We start from the raw sequence: 27,102 nt of genomic DNA, 5'->3' as shown, positions 1-27,102 counted from the left end.
CCATAGGAAAAAAAACTGGTAGCAAATATTTATAAAAGAAGAAAACATAAAACAATTTGACAGAACTAAGTCCAAATATATCTCTCAGATAATAAATTTATATGGAATAAACTCACCTAGTAAAGAAAACTGTTAGATTAAATCACAAAGCAAAACCCAAGTATAAATTGTAGTTTAACGAGATCCAATCTAATCGAGAAAGGTTAAAAATTAATATTTGGGTATAGACATAACTGCAAGTACAAACAAAATGAAAATAGGGGATATTGCGTGTTTTTCCCCATTTTACGAGAAATAATTGACATACATCACTGTATAAGCTTAAGGTGTACAGCATGATGGTTTGATTTACATATGTTATAAAATGACTATCACCATAGTTTACATCCTCCATCTCATATAGATACAAGAAGAAAAAAACCCAATGTCTTGTGATGAGAACTCCTAAATTCTACCCTTTTAATAACTTTCCCATGTACCATACAGCACTGTTAACTATAGTCATTATGCCATATATTACATCCGTATTATTACTTTATATGCTAAAGATAAATATATGATATACAACAAATATAAGATAACTGGAAGTTTGTACCTTTTGACCACCTTCTTCCAATTCCCCTCTCCTCATCCCTGTCTCTGGTAGCTACCATTATGGTCTCTTTCTATGAATTTGTTGTTCCTTTTTTTTTTTTTTTAGATTTTACATATGATCTCACTTAGAGATCACACAGTATTTGTATTTCTCTATCTGACTTGTTTCTTTTAACATAATGCCTTTAAGTTCCATTCATGTTGTTGCAAATGGCAGGATTTCCTCTTTTTATGGCTGCATAATATTCCATTGTATATATACACCACAACTTCTTTATCTATTCATCTATCAATGGACAATGTATTGTTTCCATATCTTGGCTATTGGCAATAATGCTGCTATGAATATGGGTATATAGATGTTTTTTCAAGTTATGTGTATGTTTACATGTATTAGTTTTTTCACACTAATTGGTAGATGCTTATCAATCCCATTTCCTCTTCCACATGGGGCCACTACCTTTCTCAGCCCAGACTGCAATATGGATATGGTCTTGTGACTGGATTCTGGCCAAAGTAATGTGGTGGGTAAGATACACCCACAATAAAATGTTTCATGCAGTCTTCTCACTTTTTTTTCTTGGCCAACTATAAACAAAAGATTTAACATAAAATTCTGAAGGAGCTATATAAGATGGCCTGAACTAAATTGCTCTTTTCAAAATATCAATATATAGTTAATAGATTATACTTATTTCTCTATAGAGTATGGCCCTTCATACCAAAAGGTGACATCTTCAGGGCTGATTTCCTCATTCCAGGGCCTATATCTACTTAAATCCCAACTATCAGATATCCTTAAGCTTCAGTTGAAAGTTAATGTTGAAATATTCCTGGGTAAGGCCATAATAAAATTCTTTTTCTTTCACCTACTTTCTTCCATGTAGAGGTTATCAATCATCAAGCCTTGTACAACTGTTAATATTTCCAGGCCAGTCCAATCATTTAATGAAAATGATCTCATTCCTATCACATCCTTTTGTCTAGATAATTCCTTTTTCTGTACTGTGTACTCACTTTTTTTTTTTAATGTTTTATTTATTTCTGAGAGAGAGAGAGAGACAGCATGAACAGGAGAGGGTCAGAGAGAGAGGGAGACACAGAATCCGAAACAGGCTCCAGGCTCTGAGCTGGCTGTCTGCACAGAGCCCGACATGGGGCTCGAACCCACGAACCGTGAGATCATGACCTGAGCCAAAGTCGGATGCTTAACCAACTGAGCCATACTGTGTACTCACTCTTGACATAGGTTTATAGTTTTGGGTTCTTCTGGAAGCTGATCTTTTAACTATAAACTAGTTGCCAACTCTTACTTTCCATTTTTATTAGTAAGTATATCTTGTTACACTCTCCTGGAACCACTTTTCAAATCTCTCCTTTAACCCATCTGCAGTCCTATAATTTTCTTTCATACAAAGTTGAGTTTTCTGGTTTTCCTTATCAAGATGTAAAGAATTTCTGGCTATGACATTTATAGATATTTTTTGCAGATTATCTGGTGATTATAACTAGTGATAAAGTGTTGAATTATATCAGTGTATTAAAACATATTTAACACATTTTAGATTTCAAAGTCCTGTTGAACTTCGAAAATCTCAACCTTATCCAATCACTGTTGACAAAATGATTGATGTTATACTCCTTTAAATGTTTCCATATGAGATTATTTAAATTCCCCCTCCTTCCCCTCCCCCATCTGTCTGGAGTGTTGTACTTCCTTGGCTGAAATCAAATATTACTTTAAAAGTTTGGGCAATATAATGGCCTCCCTTGCCTTTTAGACCTTTGGCTCCAGTAAAGTTTAAAAGTACATCATTGAAGGTTAATTTATCCTCTGTTACACTTATAAAGCTGGCTCATATTCTCCAAGTCTACTTGCCAATATTATTCCCATATCTAAAATGCCCTATTGTTCTCTGAAAGCGAAAGTAAAAAGGTGCTTTATTATGAAGAGCATAAACATTTTTTTCACTTAAAGATTGTGCTACATGATTCAATTTTTCTTTTTGTTTCTCTTTAACTGCCTCTGAAAAACAGGAGACACAGTCCATTAACTAATAGTTCCTGGGAAATAGTAAATCCCTAAACAAGTACTGTGCCTTGTTAAATGCAGAGGATTTATTAAAATAGTGGTTGTATTACTTTTCTCAAGCTGGGTGGCTTTAAAAAAGAATGCCAAAATCCATTGTCTCATGGTTCTGGAGGCTAAAAGTCTAAAATCAGGTGTCTACAGGCCTGTGCTTTTCTGAGGCCTATCAGGGAATCCTCCCTATTACATCATTCTAGCTTTTGGTAGTTTGCCAACAAATTGTGGCATTCTTTGGCTTGTAGATGCATTACTCTGTCTTCACATGGTATTCTCCCTGTGTCTCCTCCTGGAAGTATTCTTCCTTTTGAATCTCAAACATCTGGACCAGCAGAGTGTAAGATTGTGGGTACAGGAGGCAAAAAAAAAAAAAAAAAAATTGCTGGTGAACACTAGGAGTAACAGAGTGATGCCACTCCCATATTATCCGGGAGGCTATTTATGTTTAAATTAGCATCCAATATATAGTTTGTTTCTCCCATAACCATGAGTCACAGGTCCAGGAATCAAGGGATAGAAATGGAGAAATGGGAATGAATCCTATTACTATTAAATACAACTCTTTTCTGTACTCCAAAGGCTGACTGATAATAGTGCTTTGCTGATTGGTTAAAATTCACTCTTAAAAAATAAACTTTCAGCAGTAAATAATTACTAATATAAATGCATAATGATATATTGCTTACATGTAAATTATTCTTTAATTTTAAATTTTATTTAAATCCAAGTCAGTTAACATATAGTGTGATAATTATTTCAAGAGTAGAATTCAGTGATTCATCACTTATATATGCTCATTCCAGTGCTCATTCCAACAAGTGCCCTCCTTAATGTCCATCACCCATTTAGCCCATTCTACTACCCAACATCCCTCCACAACTTTCAGTTTGTTCTCTGTATTTAAGAGTCTCTTATGGTTTGCCTCCCTCTCTGTTTCTTTTTTAAATTTTTTAATGTTTATTTATTTTTGAGAGAGAGAGAGAGACAGAGCTAGTGAGGAAGGGGCAGAGAGAGAGAGAGGGAGACATAGAATCTAAAGCAGGCCCCAGGCCCCAAGCTGTCAGCACAGAGCCTGACTTGAGGCCTGGACTCAAGGTCATGACCTTAGCTGAAGTCGGATGTTTAACCAACTGAGCCATCCAGGTGCCCCTGCCTCCTTCTGTTTTTATCTTATTGTTCCTTCTCTCCCCTTATGTTTATCTTTTTTGTTTCTAAAATTCCACATATTAGTGAAATCATATAATATTTCTGTTTCTCTGACAGACTTATTTTGCTTAGCATAATGTACTCTAGTTTCATTTTTTATGTTGCAAATGGCAAGATTTCATTCTTTCTCATTACCAAGTAATAATCCCATTGTGTGTGTGTGTGTGTGTGTGTGTGTGTGTATATAACAGGTATAATCATTGGGGTGCATGTACCCCTTTGAATCAATTTTTTTATCCTTTGGATAAATACCTAGGTGTGATTGCTGGGTCATAGGGTAGTTCTATTTTTGATTTTTTGAGGAACTTCCTTACTGTTTTCCAGAGTGGCTGCACCAGTTTGCATTCCCACCAACAGTGCAAAAGTGTTCCCTTTTCTCCACATCCTTGACAACGTCCGATAAAATAATTTTAAGAATAAAAAAGCAGGTAGAGCTGAAAATGATCATTTCTTTCTAAAAAATGTTTATTTATTTATTTTGAGAGAGAGCTCTGTACACAAGTTGGGGGGAGCAGAGAGAGACAGAGAGAATCCCAAGCAGGCTCCACATTCAGTATGGAGCCCTACATAGGGCTCAATCTCATTACTGTGAGATTGTGACCTGAAGCAAAATCAAGAGTCATACACTTAACTGACTGAGCCACCCAGGAGCCCTGAAAATTATTATTTCTTGATCATGAGAGGTTTTTTTAGCCATAGCCTAAAAAGACCTCATCCATCATCCAAAATAATTTTCACAATAATTTCATGTATCAATTCTAAGGACATTTAAAAAGTTGTAGGGACAATATTTCCTTTTATATATGTTTTCTGTAGTAAAGGATTATAACTCATCAGTGCCAGTGTTTAGGTCATAGGTATAACTCGCAAAGGAAGTAATTCACTTTGAAAGGAAATGACTGCTTCACTTTGTTTAAAAACAGTCCAGTGTTTTAAACTTAATAGAGGGAAAAAAATACACCCTTATGTATAGATGATGATCTAAATTTATATCTGCAGCTCTGATTGCTTCTCTGAGCTCCAGATATACATATCAGCCATAATGACCCTATCCACTGGGATGACCATTATACACCTCAAACTTAACCTAGTCCTTCCAGAACTCTTGTGTCAGCTCTTTATCCCCATCTTAGTAGAAGTTAAATTCCAAGAATTCTTATTTCCTCTTTCCTTCACACCCTATTTTCAACCTATCTGCAACAACTGTTGGATTTACTTTCAAATTATATCCCAACCATTTCTTGAAAGCTCTACTGCTACTGCCCGAGTCCAAATCACCATCATCTCTCACCCTAACTACTACAGTAATCTGCCTCTTTTATGAGACCATTACCCTACCAGCCTGTCTCCATAAGGAAGCCAAGGTGATATTGTTACAACATAAATTAAACCATATCTCTTACTCTACAGCTCAGAATATTGCCCAATGTCCTTGTCTTGGTTTAAGGAGCTACGTACACTTCTGTATGACCTCATCTTGTACCACTCTCCCCCTACCACTGCTGTAGTCACACTGTCCTTTCAGCTCTTCCTGTGAACAAACCAAACTTGTTCGGATCTCCTTGTTATTTCTTTTACCTTTCAGTCCTCACATCATTTAGGTGTCTGGTCAGATGTTCCTTGAGAAACTTTTTCTGATCTCTCTAAAATGTATCCCTCCCCACTACTTAATTCCTTTGACTCCTTGATTCATTTTCTTCATAGGAATTGTTTAAATTTTGCTTTCACACTAATTGTCCCCCTCACATAAATAGGAGTTTTGCCTTTTTCATGGCTCCATCTCTAGTGCCTGGTGCAGTGCCCATTGCTTAGACAGAAATTTAAGTATTTTTGAATGAATGGATGAATGCATTTATTTAAATATTCATTATTCTAAAATTGAGGCAAAATAGTTTAATTTAAAAAGGTATAATGCTAGCTTACTAAAGAGTTACATTGCTTTGGAAAAATCTCAGTTAAAATTGTTTGCAATTTGCTTTTCTGAAGAGTTAATCTGCTGAGTGACTCAACCATTAATAGGCATGCCTAGTGTCAGATGCAGGCATTATAAAGGAAAAAAAAAGGATGAAGAATATATAATTTGTCTTCATCCACAGCAGTGGTTTTCTACCTTGGTCATACATTAGAATCACCTGGGGAGGTTGTAAAAGTCTGATAATCAGGCCAGATGCCAGAATAAGTAATTTAGAATCTTGAGGATTGTATCTAGGACTTCATTAATATTAAAAAAAATTTCCCCAGCTGATTATAATGGACAACAAAGATTGAGAACCACTGATTCATGAGGCAGGAGGCTTTGTAAAACTATTCCTGATACTGACAACAGTAAACAAGGTATTCCAATATTTGTTCAAGTAATTAATTAGTGAACTAATGAATGAATGGGTGAATGTAAAGGATGCTGATAGCCAGTTGAACTGAACACCATTTGAAAACCTTTCAGAGGGTTTGGTCTACCAATAAGGTTGCTAGATTTAGCAAATAAACATATAGGATTCCTAGTTACACTTGAAATTTAGATAAAGAAGGATCTTTTTTTAAGTAGTGTATATCCCAAATATTTCAGGGAGCCTATACATACTAAAAAATGTATTAATTATTTGCCTGAAATTGAAATTTAGTGGGCATCCTATATTTTATGTGGCGACCCTACTGACTACTAATGAAGGAACAGTTAAGGTTGTTCTCTTGTAAAATTCAGTATGTTAAAATATTTAAAAGAATTCACTGTTGAAGTGGTAATTTAATCCTCTATCTTCAGCCTTACAAAGCTACCATAAAAACAGTCTATTATCCTTACAAATGAATTTAATTTTGTCTTTTTAAGCTATTAATAGAGCAATCATAAAAATGAGGTGAGTTCTTATGCATTATAGATTTTCCAAATGAACTTAGAATTTAGATTCTTCAGTAACTGTTTTTGAACTACCAACTCTTATACCCTAGAGTATAAAAAGAAGATCCAAAGTGTTTCTAGGACCTATAAAGTACACTTTCAACATAACTTCTGACTCAGGGACTATATTTTGCATTCTCTTCATACTCCTATAAAGCGTGAGAAAGACAGGAATGCTTCAGACCATGGACCTTTGTTTCTTCCTATCTATTTTCTTCTCTTATCATACTGACCAGCTAAAACTAAGATTATGTGGTGATAGTGAATAAAACTTTACTTTAATGATGGAAAAACAGAATAATTGAAATAAATCAGTTGAATAATTGGTCATTCAAACAGAAGTCTCAAAGACATTACCTTTTTCTTAAAGGATCCATAGAAGATCCCACCTTTTGCAAATGCAGATAAACACCCTTCCACCAATGGGTGGACTACTCATGTGTTCAGAAATTCTTCAATAGGTGGGTGACCCAAAGAAGTATAAACTATGGTTCATTATAAGGGTGGAAGGAATGGAATGGTGAAAAGGCAAAACAGGAAAAACTATTCACATTTCTAACATTTCCTTTCTCAATATGCTAATTATTATGGACCAATTCCATGCTTCCTGCAGAATTTGCTTGAAGTGGCTTGCTGAGAATTAAATGGTCAAAAAAACTTGATTTTCTGTCAACAATTTCCTTTATTGTTTGAAGACCTCTTCTTCAAAACTTGCCCAAATGTTGTAACAAAAATCAAACTTTTGCAGCAATTTTTCTGGTTATATACCATTTCTTTCTAGACATTTTAGCAACCAACCCTAAACCTAACGATGGATAAAGAAACTCAGAAGAGGAAACTCAGAAGAGGAAAAGGTCTATTCAGGTAGAAATTTTAATTCATCTATTTCATAATTCTGAGACTATTTTAGTAAGGGTACAATCAGGCAAGCTGTATATTTTCTGCATATTGCTCTGGGTGACAATCTGCATGAGGGTACAAGAGCATTAGAACTCAAATAGATTTTTCTGACATGGGGTATATCTGGCATCCTGCTCTTTCATAAACATTACTGCACCTTTTTCAGAGCTTGAGATGACATAATCATAGGCTGTGCAAATTTTCAGCAACCACACTATTTAAGATATCTGATGTAGGCATTACATAATTTTGAAATAGAAAATTTCAAATTTTGTTTTTAGAAAAACTCTCTTGGGCGAGTAAATCCAGGTGGGAAGTACTTAGCTCTATAAGTTCAGTAATCCTCATATTTATTTTGCAATTCAGTGCAAAGGTGTATACTCTCAATTTGAAAAATTATACATAGAACTATTTGATTCCCTAACTGTGTTTGTCAAGTTTCATACATATATATGCATAGATGTATTTTTTTAGTTTATTGGTTTTATGGTTTTTTTTTTAAACAATATACCTATGTTGGTGGTAACAACAACAACAATAGCTATTCTTTACTGAGGTAGTATAGTTAAGGTTAAAGGCACAGTTCTTGGGAAGTTTTTCTTCCTGTGTTTTGACCACAGCTCTGCCTAATAGGTGTGTAGCTGTGGCAAAACTAACCTCTCTAAACCTTAGAAAACAAGATAATAAAAATAGCTACCTGTTAGCACTGTATACTAATTGAGAAAATATATGTGAAGTCTCCAGCATGTAGTAGGCACTAGATGAATGGTAGCTGCTCTTCTAAGGGTAGAATTTGTAAACTGGAAGTAAACACTTCAGTGAACTTATCTCTGAATTAGACGTAATAACAGCTAACTACCTTTAAGGCTTTGTGAAGATTAAATGATGCAAGGTATATATAATACACTGAGCTTAGTGGCTGGTACACAGTAAGTGAGTCAATAAATAGGAGCCATTGTCTTATTATTATTATTACTCTTTTTTCAGGCTCCATATGTACTGCATTTCCAATAAAAATATCATCCTCATTATATTGAGAAGAAACTTGGGCCAAAATAGGCTAGAAAGTAATTGGGCCAGCAGTCAAACCCTAGTCTGGCTCCAATGCCCCATATCCTTTCATGAGAATCTTTTTGGCTCTAACCAAAGGTCATTCCAAACATTAAGAGAGCTGACACTAAGAGACCAAGAAACATGTTTAATTTCAATTCAGTTGCTCAGAGATGGGACACTCTTCCTACTATTTTGCTGATTCTCTACTATATAATAACTGAAAAATACATTGCTTACTCTGAGTTTTGAGGCCTTTAACAATCTTAATGATATTATCTTTGATCATTCAGACAATGAGAATAAAGAAATTGCATAACTAAATAAAGAATGAAAGAAACCAATATCATGTTCTTTAAATTCTCCAAAATGTCTGATAAAATTATAGACTTCATTCACTTTTTGGTGAATTTTAAATGGGCAAGAAAACTGACGTTTAAAATTAGAAGTATTTTGAAGAAAAATGTTACATGAAATTATTATTTTTACTTCTAATGTTTAGTTTTTACCTCAAGTGTTTACAAAATGCACATGGCTAAATATAAACAAGTCAATCAGTTGATGTTCCAGATGTCTTGGGAAATATCCAGATGTTTGTGATCTTAAAAAAGGATGTTTTCAAAACAACCATTTTATTTTCTCACTTTTCAGCTGCATGTGCTAGCCTAGCTATTACATTGACTTAGCTGTAAATTGCTTTTAATGTAAAATAACCTGAATCTTTTCACAGGGAAAATATGATTCCAAAAATATAAACTTCAAGTCACTTTGAAAATATTTTAGAAAATTAGAATGGAAAGGAAAAGAAACACTATTAAAACCAGGGGTTGACAAAGCTTTTCTGTTAAAAACCAGATAGTAAATATTTTAGGCTTTGTAAGTCACATGGTCACTCTTGAAATTATTCAACTTTGCCTTTCTAGACTTGATAGGCATGGCTGGATTTCAATAAAATTTTATTTACAAAAGCAAGCAGCAGTGGGCTGCATTTGGTTGGCTTAGGTCTAACCAGGTTGAAGATACCAGATGTATTCTATTTTGCATAATAAGTAAACATTTGGCAACACAAATTAGGGAGAAGAAATTTTTAAATAGGGGCATCTATCACTATCCAGTTGGCCTTGATGATGTAATGGTTATACTTCATTTGCTCCTACCTTCTCACTCCCTCTTCTCTAACCTCCTTTGTCTCACGGGAGGCTGACCTTAACAGACTGAATCACTTTCAGACTTTTGGGTGACATGAGAAGCTAAAAGAGAAATTCTTATAACTCTGGGGTAACTCACTCAGACATAGATATTTCACTGCCTTCCCAACCTGAACTGCTGTGTCCTAGGGGAAATCCACACTGGGCATAAATCTTTGCTCTCTCCTCCAAACTAAAGTGTATTGCTTCTCTGTTCTCTCAGGGTAAGCTTCCTGCTACGTCTCACTTAGAAAATACTTGATAAATCTGCTGAGCAAAAACTAACCCTCAGGGAGGGACTTCTCTTTATTAGAGGATTTCAAGATATGCCTTAAAAAGTAAATAAGGAATTTATGAAGATAGTGCTAACAGCTACCCTAGGGAACATGAGGGGCTAAAGAGCCATTATGGTATCTCCTACCTTAGAGAAAATTCATTATCCATAAGGTCAATCTTGATACTAGTAACAAACCAAGATGTGGGGACCCAGATATTTTTGTATCACCTCACCAGATACCAGTTAGATCTTTTAAAACAAGTGGTGTAATGTTTATTCATGTTTGATACCACCTTAACTAATATTCCATATATATTTTTAAATTAGTCTAAATTGTCAGGTGCTATGCTACCCATGATATGATTGAGAGATGATGAAATAGAACTCAAGTGGTAATTTTTTTTATATTATCTTAATTACAATTAGAGATGTTACCGGTTTGACTAGGTATGTGTATACAAAAAAATCTGTTGAAAAAAAAAATCACTTTAAAACTCTGTTAGTGAACTATTTGTATTTACATATTTCCTGAATATGCACTTCTTGGAGCACTGACCTTACGAGTCTCTGTAAAAGAGTGTGGACATACTAACTATATAGCCTGCTCTTAAAGGATGGCAAAGCACAGGAGTGGGTTATAGGCTCTGGGAGGTATTGCAATAACTAACCTATTTAAGTTTCTTTACAAAATATTCCCTGAACCTACTTACACATGAAACCTTATTTTGAATGTGATTTATTAAGACTTCATAGAATTTATTTTGAGAAATGCTGGTAAAATATATTAAATATTTGGTTTTAGTCACTAGGAAAATTGCCACTATTTCATTCAATTGTTTTTGGCATCTGTTGGTTGATTTGAACATTTGTTGTTTAAAATTCTCATCTTTGAAGATTTAAAAAGAAAATATATTTCCTCAAATATCAAATATCAAATATATGTGTAAACACAGCTTTTGCCTGCCTCCAAGTTTTAGGATTTGTAATTGTATGTGAAGGGATTAATGTCCTAAATAGGCTTTGTGTTTTGAGCAGTGGACAAAGTGAGATGGTCATAGGAGTATCTAAAAGAAATGAAAAATATAAGAAAATATTTTGAGTTGGGGCACCCTATTGGCTCAGTCGGTTAAGCATCTGACTTTTGATTTTTGGCTCTGGTCACAGTTCGGGACGAAACCCACGTTAGGCTCTCCAGTGAGTATGGAGCCTGTCTGGGTTTCCTTCTCTCTCCTCTCTGCCCCTTCCCCACTTGCACTACCTCTCTCTCAAAATAAATAAACTAGAAAAAAGGAAAAGAAAAGAAAGTATTTTGAGTTGATCCTAATCCTGAATTTTGTGTTCAGAGATTTGGCTATACCATATATTATTTTTTCCTTCTAATTTTATATTTATTCTCAAATTTTAAATATAGTGAAAGAGTTATATTAAAACCAGTGATATAATCATAGCCACAAATTATAATCTCAGGGATATAGGATTTTGTGGTAGTTGGACTACAGACAAAGACATACTTACACTGCCACAAAACTGCAGCAAAATTAGCTGGAGTAGCAGAATTTCACTAATTTTCCATTAAAAAAAATTGATCTTAAAAGGGCATTAATTTCCAGAGATGATATCGGACTTCATGAACTAATTTATTATGTGGAATATGATGAGAATTTCATTACAGTTTTTGACCACTCATGAAGAAAATACTGTTGATATTGTTATAAATGAAATAATTCTTTGAAGCCAAAGGCATCAAAATGTAGAATTTCACCTAAGTAAAATGCATATTTTAAAAATATTTTAAATAAAGACATATTTTACACATAATAAAATACGCAAATGTTAAAGGAAAGCTGGATGAATTTTTATATACATATAAAACCTGTATAACCATCAATAGATCAAGAGGTAAACATTCCCACCTTGTCAGAAAGTTCTCTTCTATTCCTTCCCCATTGATACTCATCTATCCCATAGCACTATTTTGACTTCTACCACCATAAATTAATTTTGCCTGTAAAATACATATTTTAACAATGCGTTTTTATTGTTGCTAACAAATATATAAAAAGGAAAAAATACCATTTGAGTACTAGTTTGGGGCAAATGAATATAAAAAAGAGAATAGTGGTTATATATTTAATAACAATAATGATTAGGTTGTACTTACAGGCATTTAGGAATACTTTATCAAAGTGATTTCTAAAATATTTGCCAAGACTTTAAGAGTTGTCAGAAGCTACTGATTTTATGTACGCTTTGCCTATAGTTCAGTGAAACTCATGACTGTTTCTGTATGAATACTTTTTTATGTTCTTTGAGTCCATTATTAGAGGACCAGAGTACAGATTAGACAAATGCACTTCGGTCAAGAATTTTATAATCTAATATTTGTAGATCTTACATACCTTTCATCATTTACCATTATTTGTTTTAGTAGCCTTTGTCTTCTAACTGGTATGTTTAAAGCCAGTCTAGGATTGGAATCTGGTTCTCTACCACTCTTACCCTATGGTTACATCAGCCTAGTAAAAAGAAAAATAAAAGATCTTTCCTTTGACAACGGACCATAGTGATGTAGCCACAAAGCCAGATGCTCTTGCTCAAATGGAACTTTGTAGGCCCTGAACACATGGTTTCTGGGAAAAACCTGAAGGACATGATTTTCCACAATGTGTCTGAACAGACAAGATGGACTTCAGAGGCTGTAATGATAATAATTATACTTTGTATGGTCTTGAGTTTTCCTGCTTCCCAAGTTGCTTTTGAGAAGGGGCAGAATGTAAATGAAATAAGATCCTCAAGACAGCATTCTTTGGGTGCTGCTTTTCTGGCCTGCTTCTCAAATCTGAACACCACAATTCTGTCTATAATTATCAGCTGGGTTCAGGCTAAAGCTTGAGTAGACCATCTATAGCGTTAATCTCTTCATGCAATATTCTATGCTGGTTATTGCTATTGGCGATCAATAGCCCAACCCCACCTTACTCCTCTATTCCCCTGGTTGAGTGTAACAAAAGCTTTATAAAAGAAAATTATAATGATTTCTGTAGCCTCCTTTTAATTTTTTAAATTATTACTCCATCTAAATAAAAGATTTCTGTTTTTTGTCAAAGATATTTGATTCAGGTAGTTCCCTCAATATCCCAAACTTAAAATTCAAGTTAAAAAATGTACACCTAGAATTTTGCCTAGATATGATTTTTTTCTCTCAAAGTATTCTTTTTAAACTTAATTTAAGTGAAATCATTTAAACAAACCTCTCTTGGCTTCTGTTATGTGCTTGACACATATCCTAAGTCCTGGGGAAGCAACAACAAATAAGATCACAGTCTGTAAGATGAAGGTTCTCAGAGGAGCTGAGGTCAGAGAGAAGGGATAGGTCTGGGGACATTTTTTCCTTTCTTCAAAAATTTTTTTTCTAACGTTTATCCATTTTTTTGAGAAAGAGAGAGAGAGTGCAAATGGGGCAGGGACACAGAGAGAGGGAGACACAGAATCCAAAGCAGGATCCAGGCTCTGAGCTGTCAGCATAGAGCCCGACTCGGGTCGGGGTGGGGGGCGGCTTGAACTCATGAACCGCGAGATCATGACCTGAGCCAAAGTTGGACGCTTAATTGACTGAGCCATTCAAGCACCCTTTCTTTTCTTTTTAAAAAATAATCCCAAAGTATTGGGAATGTTGAGAAACACATGTAAATATTGTCGTGTGGCTATCTCCCCAGCATCTGTTTGTCATTTTTTAGAAATGTTCCTGAACTTTCATTTTGGTACCTCTGGCTCTAGGGTAGGGTGGGAAGCTCAGGCTAAGACAGAAAACATATTATCATGTTCTGATCTCAGTGATTAGTTAATGGTTGCACCACCATAATAAGTAAGCCAGGTTAATGCATCGAGGACAGAGACCTGGAAAGGAATGAGCTGAAGCTAATATATAGAAGACAGAGACGTAGAAAGGAGTGAGTCTTTAATCAAACCAACCCTGAAGCCTACTGAAGACCTACATTTTCCAGTTACATTAGTCAATAAATCTCTTTTGTTTTTAAAATTTGTTTTGTCTTATAGTAAACATTAAGCTGCCATGACAAAGAAACGAAAAACAAATACTAGTTGCTAAAATAAGATGGTAGTTTATTTCTGGTGTAATAGTTTGACTTCACTAAGCCTAAAAGAGCAGCTCTATTAAATGAGGTAAACCAGGGACTGAGAGTCCTCCATATTATTACTTTGCTACCACTAGGATGACCTCCTTTTGAGGATGATTGAAGCTGGGTCACTGCCTTGTCTATAGCCTAGCCTATAGGAAAAGAAGAAAGAGGGGTAAAGGAATTATATCCCCAATGTTTTAAGGCCAAAGCCTAGAAATGGCAAACATTACTTCTAGTCACATATCATTGGTTCTAAGTTTCATACCTGCCATACCAAACTACAAAGCTGACTGGGAAATGTAGTCTCTAGCTGCATGCCTATCTAAAACTTGATTACTGAGTAAGAAGGAGAAAAAGGATTTAGGACACAGCTAGCAACCTGTCACACAGATTAAGTTTTTTCTGTTCCTTATAACATCAAAAGTTCTGAGACATTAGAGGAGACATTCATGTTAACATTTGTATGTAATGAGGTAAGTACAATAGAAACCAAAAAAATGAAACAAAAAAATGAAACATTTTCCCCACTATGTGTTGCCTTGAGGGTAAAAATAGCAATTATAAGGAACTGTTTCTTCCAACATTATTAGTAGGGCAGATTTAAATCATTAGAAGTTTCCTGGGGATGTTTAATTATTTTCCTTTGACCCATTGTCTCAGTTGTCTCTAACCTGATCAGTTATCTGCTTTTCATTCAATCTCCTTGTTTACTTCAAAGTACAGTCTCCAGAATGGCCTTTTGTTGAATATGTCAAGTCATTGTCTTTCTGAGCACATGCAGAACTAAAAATGTTTTCCAACTAATCATTACTTTTACTTGTTTAAATGAGACTACAGAAATAGTCAATGGCATTTATATAAAAGTACTTCAACCAACCAAAACTTAGTCAATATTTATTATACTCATTGGGCCATCTATGTGTAAATGACTCATTTTACTCATATAATTTCACTGTAAAATTACATAATGGAATGTTTTAGTTAAAAACCTAAAGAAATGATGTTACAATTTTATTTGAAAAAAATATTTACTTCTTATTAAAAAGTAGCAGCATACCAGAGCTTATAGATTTTTTAATAGACTTTATTTTTTAAAGCAGTATTAGATTCACAGCAAAACTGAGAGGAGGGTACAGAGAGTTCTCCCATACTCATTGTTCCCGCATATGCACAGCATCCTTCATTATCAACATCTCCCATCAGAGTGGTGCATTTGTTACAATTGATGAACCTGCATTGACACATCGTAATCACCTAGACTCCATAGTTGATATTAGGGTTCACTCTTGGTGTTGTACATTCTATGGGTTTTGACAAATGTATAATAACACATATCCACCAGTATTTTACAATACTGTATAATGTATAGTATCATAGAGAATAGTTTCACTGCCCTAAAAATCATCCTAGCCCTGGCAACCATTGATCTTTTCACTCTCTACATAGCTTTGCCTTTTCCAGAATGTCATATAGTTGGAATCATACAGTATATAACCTTTTCAGATAAGCTTATTTCACTTAGTAATATGTGTTTAATTTTTCTTGAGATCAAGATATCTCAAATATAGCCATCCCCTTTTTTATAATAGTCCAGCTGATAATTTTCACTTGAAGTCATTTTTTTTTTCTGTTTAAAATATTCTGATTCCACATTAGATCTAAAGTGAGGCTTTTAAAAGCTTTGGGAATCATTACTGAGGTTTCCCAAGAAGTTGTTTAATCCCTTTCGGCCATATTTTACTTTCATCCTTAATCTCAAAGATTTGCTATGAAGGGAATTTTCATTATAGCATTACTTCTTTTCAAACCCTATAGTTTGTAGAAAAACACACACACAAAGTTCGTTTATTTATAAATATGTATATATTTTAAAATTTTAATATTTTAATATCTTAAAAAATGACAGGATATTTCACTTTACCCTAGCAACTAGGTCTACCAATGGCTGTTGCTCTTTTCATTCATCTTCCAAAGAGTTTTCATAAAGGATTATTTATATAGTAATAAGATGAATTATAACAACAAACAACAATATGTCCATTATTCATTACAGAAAAATTTACTAAACAATCATAACTATTAATCAGTCAATGTTTTATCAACTACATAATAGAACCTATGTAATCACTCTCTTGTATATTGTATTGACATGCCATTAAATTTAATTCATATTGATTAGTACAAAGTTAAAGAAATAGAACTATAAAATAAAATATTTATATTCTCTGTCAGAATTCCAAGCTGGAGTATTTATTTCATGTCATATATTATGTAAGTTACCAATCTAAAATCATAACATAATTTGGTGTCTGGGATTGCATAAGTTTAACAAAAAATATATATCTTTTTAAGTCGTTTTCCTGCACTGACATGTAATTCTTAAATTCACATTACATTTTGAAAGAGGTGTGTTCATCTGTGAAATAGTTCAATGAATACACTTGCACTTTACAAATTCACTATTTAAATATCAACAACAGATGCATTAAACATTGGAAAACAGGTTCAGTGGTCTTCAAAGTGAGACATGCACACACCTTAGTTGCTATGCAAATTGATCCAGGGGATGTGGCAAGAAAATATTAGAACACATATTTCTTGTTAACTTTTGAAATTCTCATCTATTTAAAATGGCAGCTTTTGATGAATTCCCATAATATATAAGATATCAGTACAGGAACACATATATGTAATTTACAAATAAATTTTTTAATGGGTATAGTACCTTTTTTTCTAATAGCATTGATCAATTTAAAAGGTTGTAGACACTGACTCTAGATATAAAGCTATTGTTGTATGGCTCATACCTAATATAGTCCTTGACACAAAATAGAGATGCTCAATAAATATTTGTAAATGAATAATTAATCAGAATGGGTAGGGAAGGGTTCGATGCATTATTTAAATCTTGGAATGCCATGGAAATATGCCCAATATATCAAAAGGCCAAGTAACATTTTCCAGACCTGTTTTTTTTTAAGGACACTTAGGCTTTTAGTGATTGCTATGATACTAGATTGTCCCAGGAAGCACAAAGCCCTTTGAAATGCATTCTGCAGTTGTTATTGATGTTTTTGTTTTAACTTTACTGAAGAACAAAAATTAAAAACAAATAAGTAAACCACATAAGTAGTTGATAAACTAGAATTCCATTTGGACTTAGCAATGAAGAGACAATTAGGTAAGAATTGCTATTGAATCTAAACATGTTGAAATGGAGCAAAATGAGGTGTTGACAAGGATACTTACAAAGACACATCTTCTACTAATGTTCAAAGCCTAAACCTTTAAGAGCAAATGTCATTGAAATTTTTTTGCAAGACTTTGTACCTTTAAGTTTCTACAGGTTTCTTAGAGTCTTTAAAATTAAGTAAAAAAGGAAAAATAGATATTTGTAGAACAATTCTTCTTAGAAAGGAATGAGTGACAGTATAGTTTCTTATACAGAAATTATAGCCCTGTTATTTTGGAGAGAATGGTAGTATTTTCTCAGGAACCTGCAGTGTGGGCTTCAGCAAGGTGCCAGAAATTAAAGAAATAAGATTGCTTATTGACAGTTAAACTTGAAGGTCAAAGCAGAGAAGATAATTGCATAGATATGCAAAGTCACTGGAAAGACAGTCTTAGCTGTCTCCAGTTTGAATGAATCATTATGTCCAAAGAAAGACTCTTGTTAATAAGGTGGGGGCTACTCAGTCAAAGAGCACAGTTTACTTAGCTGCTAAGACTTAAGAGTATTTGCCTTCACATGAGTTCCAGTGTAGTTATGGATCCAGGGAGTATTCCCAATGGACTTTCAAGAGTGTGTGTTTTGTGTTTTGTTTTATTTTGTTTTTAAACAAGACTTTGCTCATTCTGAGGTTCAAAATAATGTTTCTGCTTGCTCTAATTTCATCCCACCAAAATGCCTTCTGAACAAGGGGACTTCTGATTTGTTTGCTCAGCTGTATTCACCTACAAGAAGAAAAATATACTGATTGTATGAATTTGGGTCCTTTCTGATCCCCAAGATAGTGGTTTCTTACAGTGAATTAATTATAATTAGGTGGTTTCTGATGATGTTTGGGGTTCAAGCTGAGGAGGTGACCATGCTAAAGATGTAGGCGCTCCAGTCTATGAGACCAAGTTTTTGTTATGCATGAACTGGTATCTTCTTTCAGTTTGGATTCATTTTAGGAACCATGTAAATTGCTCAGGTCTTATGTTTCCTGAATGAGGACAAAAGCAAAGTATTTGGCATTTTAAAATGTTAAAAGGTTGATCTGAATCCAGGATTTGACAGTCCCAAAGTCCTGAGCTCCACTCAGACTCTCCTTCAAGAATTTAGCTTGGTTACCTCTTCTTTGTGCTCTCTTGCTTACCCCAAAAGGGATTTGTACACAAAGCACAAAGTGCTTTCATGTCTACATGAAAGGACAAAGAAACTTAGAGTTTGCTATGTTTTTTTTAAAGGGGTGACACAGTAATCTCACATTGTGCATTATACACCAAAGCTCCCCCAGGTCTATTAGCAGTTCTCCTTCTCAATGTTTTTACCTTTGGAACAGCTGTTTAAAAATCAGCCTCTCTCCCTACCCCCTTTTCTTTGCACGTGGTCCTCTTTTTTGCACACACACCCCAAATTTTACAGTCCTCAGCCCAAACCCTACCCCTTTCAAAGTCCCACCTACCATCAGGCTTGTTCTCTCCTGAGAAGAGCAGTCTTATTTCTGAGTGCCCTCCTCCTGCTGAATTGTCCCCCTGAGATTCTTTTTTTTTTAAATGTTTTTTTACATTTATATATTTTTGAGAGACAGAGACAGAGCACAAGTGAGGGAGGGGCAGAGAGAGAGGGAGACACAGAATCTGAAGCAGGCTCCAGGCTCTGAGCTGTCAGCACAGAGCCCGATGTGGGACTTGAACTCACAAACTCGTAGATCATGACCTGAGCCGAAGTAAGACGCTTAACTGGCTGAGCCACCCAAGCATGTCCCCGTGAGATTCTTGAGAAAAAAAATCCATTATTTCAGTATAGTAATAAACAAAATTTTTCTTGGAAAGACTGAAATAATGTTTTAGTCATTTTAGTTTTAAAAATAAGCAAGTATCAATTAGATGATTTCTTACTTTAACATAGGAACAACTTCTTTAAAAATGTGAAAATTAAAGCAAGAGAAAAATAATTATTTAAACCTTTGAATTTGATAATAAAATATCCAATCACAGGCAAAACCGGGAGGGCCTTGAAAAGAATTCCAAGGGATGTTTTAAATTATCAGGCAATGAAAGAATACATAAAGAATTATATTTATTTTTTTATATTACAAAGCCATTTGCTGGAAAATCATTCCTCTTCATCACAGACCATTATCCAGGTTATAGCATTATTATTTTTTTAATAATTAATTTTGTAGTCTTTCATTTTTCTATTATTACAACAGTACTATGAGATCATTATACACATTTTCTCCTCCAGCTTTAATGGGATGTAATTGATGTACAACATCATGTAAGTTAAAGTGTACAATATGTTGATTTTATACACTTAACATATTGCAAAATGATCACCCCAGAACATGAGCTAACACTGCCATCCCTTCACATAATTACAGTTTTTTGTGTGTGTTGATAGCATTTAAGATTTACTCTCTTAGTAACTTTGAAAGGTTATTATATTTTGTTTTTATTTTATTCTAAGGAAAACCACTTAACTAGTCTTCACCCAATGTCAATGATCTGATACTAGGCAAGTCATTATGTTTCTTTGAACTTCAGTTTCTTCATCTGATACATAAGATTAATATTTGCCCTGTTACAAAGATTAAATGATATAATTAGTGTATGCGTAAAAAGGAAAATTTTAACAATTGGTCCCACAGTCTGTCCTAGGGAGGACGTTAAGGAATAATTGCCTATATACTAGATTATAAGGTGAGAGTTTACAGTTTTTCCCCCCTCAAAATTATCCTTCCAAAAAAGAGAGCAACCTTAAATTTAAGTCTCATATGTCATTCTTTTAATAATTGGAAGACATAGAACTATTTGGGGAATATCTGTCTGAAACAGCTTCAATCAATGTTAATTTCAGTTGTTTATAAAGGTCACCTGAAAGACTTGATTATAAAAAAAAAGGCAGAGAAATTTAACCCAGCTCTAATCATTATTCTCTAGGGTGACCTCTGAATTGTAAGTGTTGAATGTCATTGTAAATAAGGTTTAAATGTCACTTTAAAAGGCAATAAATTAAATGGTTACGTTATGGAGAACATAAATAACAAGTTGATTCTTATGACTTGGGATAAAATTTCAGTATAAGCAGTCTGGCAAGATTAAACATGCTGTACTTCCAACTAGTTAGAAAGAAACGAACTTGATGTGTTTGGAAGAACTGTGTTAGATGACTTAACAAAGGCTCTATTGATGGCAAAAACACTCATGTCAATTGTGAAGAATTTTCATGAACTGTGAGAATGAGGATAAAAACCTAGTATTTTATATAGCAATATAAGTTCTATATCATGTTTTTAAAAATATGATTGTGTGATTCAGTTGATAAACTCAATATTATAAGAAGACATTTGACTATTTCTCCTGTATCAATCATTTATCTACATATATATATCTACATATATATAATGTATATATATATATTTAAGTTGATGAGATACTTTTTAAAAGGGATCTTCTCTTTTGGAAGATGCATTCTTGGATCTTTTATATTCAGGCACAGATGGTATCTTAATGAGCATTTTGTTGGAGAATTTGTGGCTCTAGACAAAAAGAGGAGTTTGCTCCTAAGACTAGGGGCAAGTAGGGAGGGAGGCAGGGACACTATAATCACCCAAAAGTATGGGGAGATGGACAGGTGTACATTCCCAGTAATGAAGAAACTGAACCATAGGAAAAGAATAGAGATGAATATGTTCATCTGAGATTACCTGTGTCCTGCAATATAAACCCCTTCCAAGTCTCCCATCACCCCCCCAAAATCTTCAGAAATTCTATACACTTTCACAAGCTTTGTAAGAGTAGAGTTTTTTGTGGAACTCAATGAAGGGGGATATATTGCATCTCAGTTAACATTTGAATTGAGCAGAAGGAGCCTGGAGGCCAAAATGACCTTAAGAATATGGAATATTCTCTGTTCTCTCATCTTGTACTTTTGGGAAATTTGAGGAAAGCTCAGAGCTTTCATCAAGTAGAGGTCAGTTAGTCTCTCCCAGACCACACAGGAAGGGGGCACCGATGACAAGTGGAACAGAAGCATGTGCGTGTTGGGAGCACTAACACACTTAATAAAGTTAAGATATTTTTATTACTTTCTGTCCAATAACTTGAATCAAAAAGTTAACTACTTCTGATACAAATCTAGTAGCGTTTTTTAAGTATCCAATTCTATGACTTTAAGAAAATATAACTGAGACCTTTGTGTATTTCTAGAACTCAGGTTAATTTTATCTCATTTGAGTCCTATTTTCAAAGAAAGAATATTTGAGTAGTTGATGATAAATTTGAAAATAAGTTCTTTGTGAAATAAGAATAGAGTGTCTTATTTTATTGAAATCAAACCTGTCACTAAGTGGGTTTAGATTGCCCTTAGTTTTTACATGAAATTTAAGTGTTTCTGCTAGAGCTTCATACTTTCTCAATTTTTCTGTGTACCAATTTTATAATTTACTTTTATTTTACAAATATATCAGAAGTTTGACGTCATATCTATGTTACCAGAGAGCTTTTCTCAGGAACATAAATACTAGGAATAGAGAACATCTAGCTCATAGAACCCAAGTGGAGGAAAGCTGCAATGAAACCTTTAGGAATATTACTTTTCAAAATTAATGTAAAAAGCTTTATCTTCAAGAATCAGAACTTATTCTTAAAAATCAATAAGAGAGAATTAAAGCCTGTTCTAATCTTTTACTAAAATAATCTTATTTACATATCTCTAGTTTCCATAATAATAAAAACAGCTTTTATCAATTTTGGTAAATGAAAGTGACATTTTATAAGCTTTGGTAAGAAAAGTAGTTATATGAAATTGCTTCTGTTATTAAGTATTTATAAATTAGTCTTATTTGAACCATTTTACTTCTTAAATAATTTTAAGCATGTATCTGTTTTTAAAGCATGCATCTAGCTTACAGGACTGAATAATTAGGGGAAAAATTAGCCGGACATGCTTTGTAGTTTATTGTCCTGTACAGTAAGGATTTATTTTTGAGTATCTTTAAGACTGGAGGAATGGGGAGGGGTAAGATACCACTTTTTTAGCCTCAAAGGGCTTTTACCGTGATACTTATGTTTCTTATTATCTTGAATCTATTTCTGTAAAGCTTATAGTAGCTATTTTCTAAAAGAAGAATTTGAGGCACAACTGCTGATATATAATTACAGCCATATTATTATGTCTCTTGGTATAATCCACTATAATCAAAGTTGTTTACTCGCTGATTATATATCCAATTGTTCTACCAACCATGAAATAGTTGCTATGAATGTTCTTGAGAACCAATTTTTTCCTTCTCAATCCTTCATGAAATCTGCTTCTGTGTTTATTATAAAATCTTGAAAAACTTGTCTCTTAGACACTAGTTATCTCCTATATAAAATTTCATGTGAGGAATTTATTTTGGAATTTAATTTTGAGGGACCAACTTTCTATACTGACAAAGAATGAGAATTCAGGGAGAAACAATCAGGGAGAAGTAATTCAAAAAATAATTCTAAGAAAAAGATCCTTGGACAACCTTGTTTATATAATTTTGTTCTTCATGCTGGAAAGCATTTTTGTTCATCCATGAGGACTCCATTTTGTCTTGGGGGTTGGAGTAGTATGTGTAATTCCAGGTTTACATGCTGCACACTCCACTTCCTGTGCCTATGACCAATGTTGATAGTCAATCTAGATTTCCTTTGGTAACATGACCTTACAGTCCTTGTCAATACCCAGGATTGGCAGCCACTGCCAAAAAAATCAATTGGCTTACAAGATGAGACCCATTTGTCATCTTCAGGTTAGAAAGTATAAGTAACAACTCCCCATTAAATACTTTTATTGATGTTTGTGTGAAGACATTGAAACCTTCTTATCAGATTTGCAGATGACATAATGGTGTGAAGATTGATGGTTATAGAGCAGGTTAGTGTTGTGCAGAGAACAATGGTCTGGGTAGTAGTTCTGATTTTGACCCCCTCCCTTCCATGTGATACTGCATGAATCACCTTCCTTCTTCTATCCTGTTTTCCCTTTTGTAAAATGCATATTTTAATGTACATTTAGGTCTGCAGTTAGAAACTTTAAAAATAATGGATGTGACAAACTTTGTAGATTGTCTAATGATATACACATAGAAATCAGTGTTATTTTTATGTTTTCCCTGGAAAACTGAGGCATAGGTTTTACTCTTTTGTTTTAGTCTTCTCAGGCTACAACAGACTACCTGGCTTAAATAACAGAAAATTATTTTCTTAAAGTTCTGGAAGCTGGAAAGTCCAACACCAGTGTCTGGCAAGGTTTAGTTTCTAGTAATGACTTTCTTCCTGGCTTACAGACAGCCCTCTTCTCGCTGTGCCTTCACAGGGGAGAGAGTGAAAGCTCTGGTATCTTTTTTACAAGGACACTAACCTAACAGGATTATATAGCAGTGAATAAAAGGTTCAAAATGCCAAGAGTTAGACACTAGTCAAGTTTTTAAGTAAAGTTTCTTCATTGCTCAGGAAAAGATGAAGTAATAATTTTTTTGTTTATCTGCACTAATTTTTAAGCCCTGAAAGATGAAGACTTGTTTCTTCAATTACTTCAAAGATCTGAACAAAACAACATCTTAGGAAGGAGAGCCCCAAAGAGAGGCATCCATGGTCCAGATTAGTGGTACAACCTGGTTACTCTTCCTCCCTCTTAACATGAGGTAACTTTCTCTTTTATACACCAAATGGTAAATGAGAGTAAAGACATCATCTACAACTTTCCTGTTTTTGTTTGGGATGACAATTGGCTAGCTTCCTTTATTCCCTTTACCCTCATCCAGATTTATAAGGTTCATTATACATGTAAAGTTACCGGACAAAGAACAAACTATAAAGAAGATTATGCTTTTGTTCTTTTCCCCTTGCTTTCAGTGATGTGTATTACTTCAAGAGAATTACTTCATGGGTCATGTTAAACTTGCCATGTGAAGTTTTCCTGGTACATATTGTTTGTGTTCACAGATTGTATGAGCCTGGAAGCTTTTCTCTGTCTGCTTTATGGGAGCAGGTAGAGGACCATTTGTGTGAAGCACAAGAGCTCAATCTGAAAATGAAATCTCACCCAGGATCTCACCATGAAGAACAGAGGAAGTAGGACTGCTTTGTTGGAGTACAGGGAGGGAGGGAGATTAGTGAGAGGCACACTTTGAGAACCACCGGCTTTGGTCAAGAGCTCACCAGCAGCCTCATGTATTGGATTCTGTCTAGGGTGATGGAGCTAATAGGAGAGCCTGGATTAACATCCAGATTTTAGCACAGTTTGAAGGGGGAAAAAAAAAGAAGCAGTAACATCTTTGTGGAGAGCCTATGTAATAATGGAATAGGCTCTTCACAAAGCAGTGAACTTCCCAACACTGTAAGTATTGAAGTGATGATTGCTACATGGCAGTAGAATTTTCCTCATCATGTGGGGCTTTGGCTCAGATGACATGTGACTGTTTATTATAACTCTAATATTCATGGATTTACTAGTTCTGTAGGACATCTTATGAGGGGACAGAGACCATCAGCATCTGAAATATAGAGAAGTAGTTAAGCAAAATAATATCAAGTATGTAGAATATAAGATTCTCTGAGTGATAATATAGGTGCCAGTTCTAACCACAGAAATTTACCAACACTAGCCCACCAAGGCTGTCTGCTGTTGGTGAGGGCAACCTCAGCTTTCTAGCATTTTTATATATTAGATCAGCCTAATTTGCATATATCTAAGAGAGTAAAGAGTGTAAGAGTGTGAAGAGCAGTAATCCTAAGTGAAACAATCATAGAAAGGAGCACTTCCCTACAGAAAACAGAAGCCAGGCTTCCATGGCTGGATGGTGTTGCTCCCATTGTAGAGGTCCATGCCATTGCTCTGTTCTCCACACTTGAAAGTTGAGACTCTGGACAGAGACTCTGGATCTTACTCAATTCCAACAATACAGTTTGATATATGATGAAAACCCAGGCAGTTTCCTGGGAAAAAAATATCCATACATACCTACAAGGTGACCAATAGACCAAGGTAGCTACCCACCTGAAGACCCCACCCCTAAAGAATGTATTGTGGGTGAAGGGAAGTACATGTATTAATAGAATTTATTCTACATTTATAATATCACTCTATAATAATTATAAGAGAAGGCTAGTCTGGTCAGTTTCCACTATGACATCAGGGTCATGGATATTACACTGTTTACTGTCCATCTCAGACCCCCCAGAAGCTTTGAGAGAGTAGTTTCAATATCTCACTACTTTGGAGTCATTTCTAGAGAGTCTCCCACTACAGGGTTAGACTCTTTAGGCAATAAGAGGATTCCCAGTGACTGTGTTAACCAAAGCAAGTCTTACTCACCCCAGGCCCACTCTGCTGAGATATGGAGGCCATCACTGATGGATCTGCAGAGTTCCATTCTGGCTGACTCTAACCATAGCAGAACCAAACAGGAACATTAGAGCTTTCATTTTGCCAGTGGGGGAACAGTGGGAGGTGGAGTGGAGTACAGTTTTAGGTTCAGTATTTAGCAAGCCTTGGGGGTTTGTGTATTAAAAACTCAGGAGTTCTATGCTGATAAGTACCTGTCCTAAGAGATTGATGAAAGCCAATACTGTTTCTGCCTCAATTTTCTGTTCAGTACTCCAGTTCCCTAGGGAACTATATAGCCTAGTACAGCCCTTAAGTCTGGGAAGAAAGGGCTCTTGCCCAATCTCTGGGTTTTGGGCAGCTTGCATATCATAAATATCAAATTACAAAGACTTGAGAATATTTTTTTGGAAGTTTGTTAACTGATAGAAAAACATGAGAATTATAAGAGAGGGATTTATGAGCTGAACTGGGTATCCATCAAGGCCAAAAGATGGAACCTCATCCATGATAGTGGTAGGAGGGTGGGGAAGAGCAGATAGAGAAAATCACAGATTCTGCCCTGGAAAACCAGAAAGAGGGAGTAGTTGTTTTATTTGAAGCTGGCTCCTATTCATTTAAAGTGACATCTAAGCAAACTGGATTCCATAGATAATTGTGTTCCCTTTCTCTACTTTGGGTGGTATATCAAATTCTGAGAAGGAAAAATTCATTGTGGGGAGGAGAATTGGCCCCTTTCCACATCCTGGGGAGCTTGTCTGGGTCACCAGGCATTGGCCTGGTTTCTGCTCTGCCCCCCCCACCCCAGCGATCTGTGTTGGACCAGAAGAGGGGCCCAATTCTTTAGTCATCAAGACTCCAGGGCAATATGTGGAAAATTGGTGGGAGAGGGGGTGCTTTGGGGCCCCTCAGTACACTTTTTCCAATTCCCTGTTCTGGGTTACATGAGGGGGACTGGATCCTGCATCTAACACTCTGGTCATGGTCTGGGTCTGATTTAATAAGCTAATTACCAGAAGGAAAAATACTACTGCTAGCTCTTCTGGGTTTGAGTTATTACTGCCTAGAACCTTCTGCTGCTATGCTCTTCCTCCCTAGGAACATCCACATGTTCCTCCAACATCACCACATTACCACCACAACCCCCACATTGGGCCATCTTGGATAACTTGGTTACCTTTAGCTAAACCCTAGTTTG

The 27,102-nt window shown here is 34.9% G+C and overlaps 1 long non-coding RNA gene across 1 annotated transcript in view; it reads left to right on the top strand.

The window, feature by feature from the left end:
- Positions 1 to 24,191, top strand: part of LOC120224165 — a 45,286-nt gene extending 21,095 nt beyond the window's left edge. Inside the window, exons 4-5 of the long non-coding RNA XR_005526489.1 lie at positions 7,564 to 7,646; positions 24,080 to 24,191. This is a non-coding gene — a long non-coding RNA (uncharacterized LOC120224165). The remainder of the gene's footprint in view (positions 1 to 7,563; positions 7,647 to 24,079) is intronic.
- The last annotated feature ends 2,911 nt before the right edge of the window (positions 24,192 to 27,102 follow it).

Source organism: Hyaena hyaena, unplaced genomic scaffold (genome assembly GCF_003009895.1).
Source record: "Hyaena hyaena isolate Hyena2069 unplaced genomic scaffold, ASM300989v1 scaffold_1118, whole genome shotgun sequence".
Taxonomy (NCBI): domain Eukaryota; kingdom Metazoa; phylum Chordata; class Mammalia; order Carnivora; family Hyaenidae; genus Hyaena; species Hyaena hyaena.
Note: the sequence above shows the minus strand (reverse complement) of the source record. Positions and strands in the feature narration are given on the sequence as shown.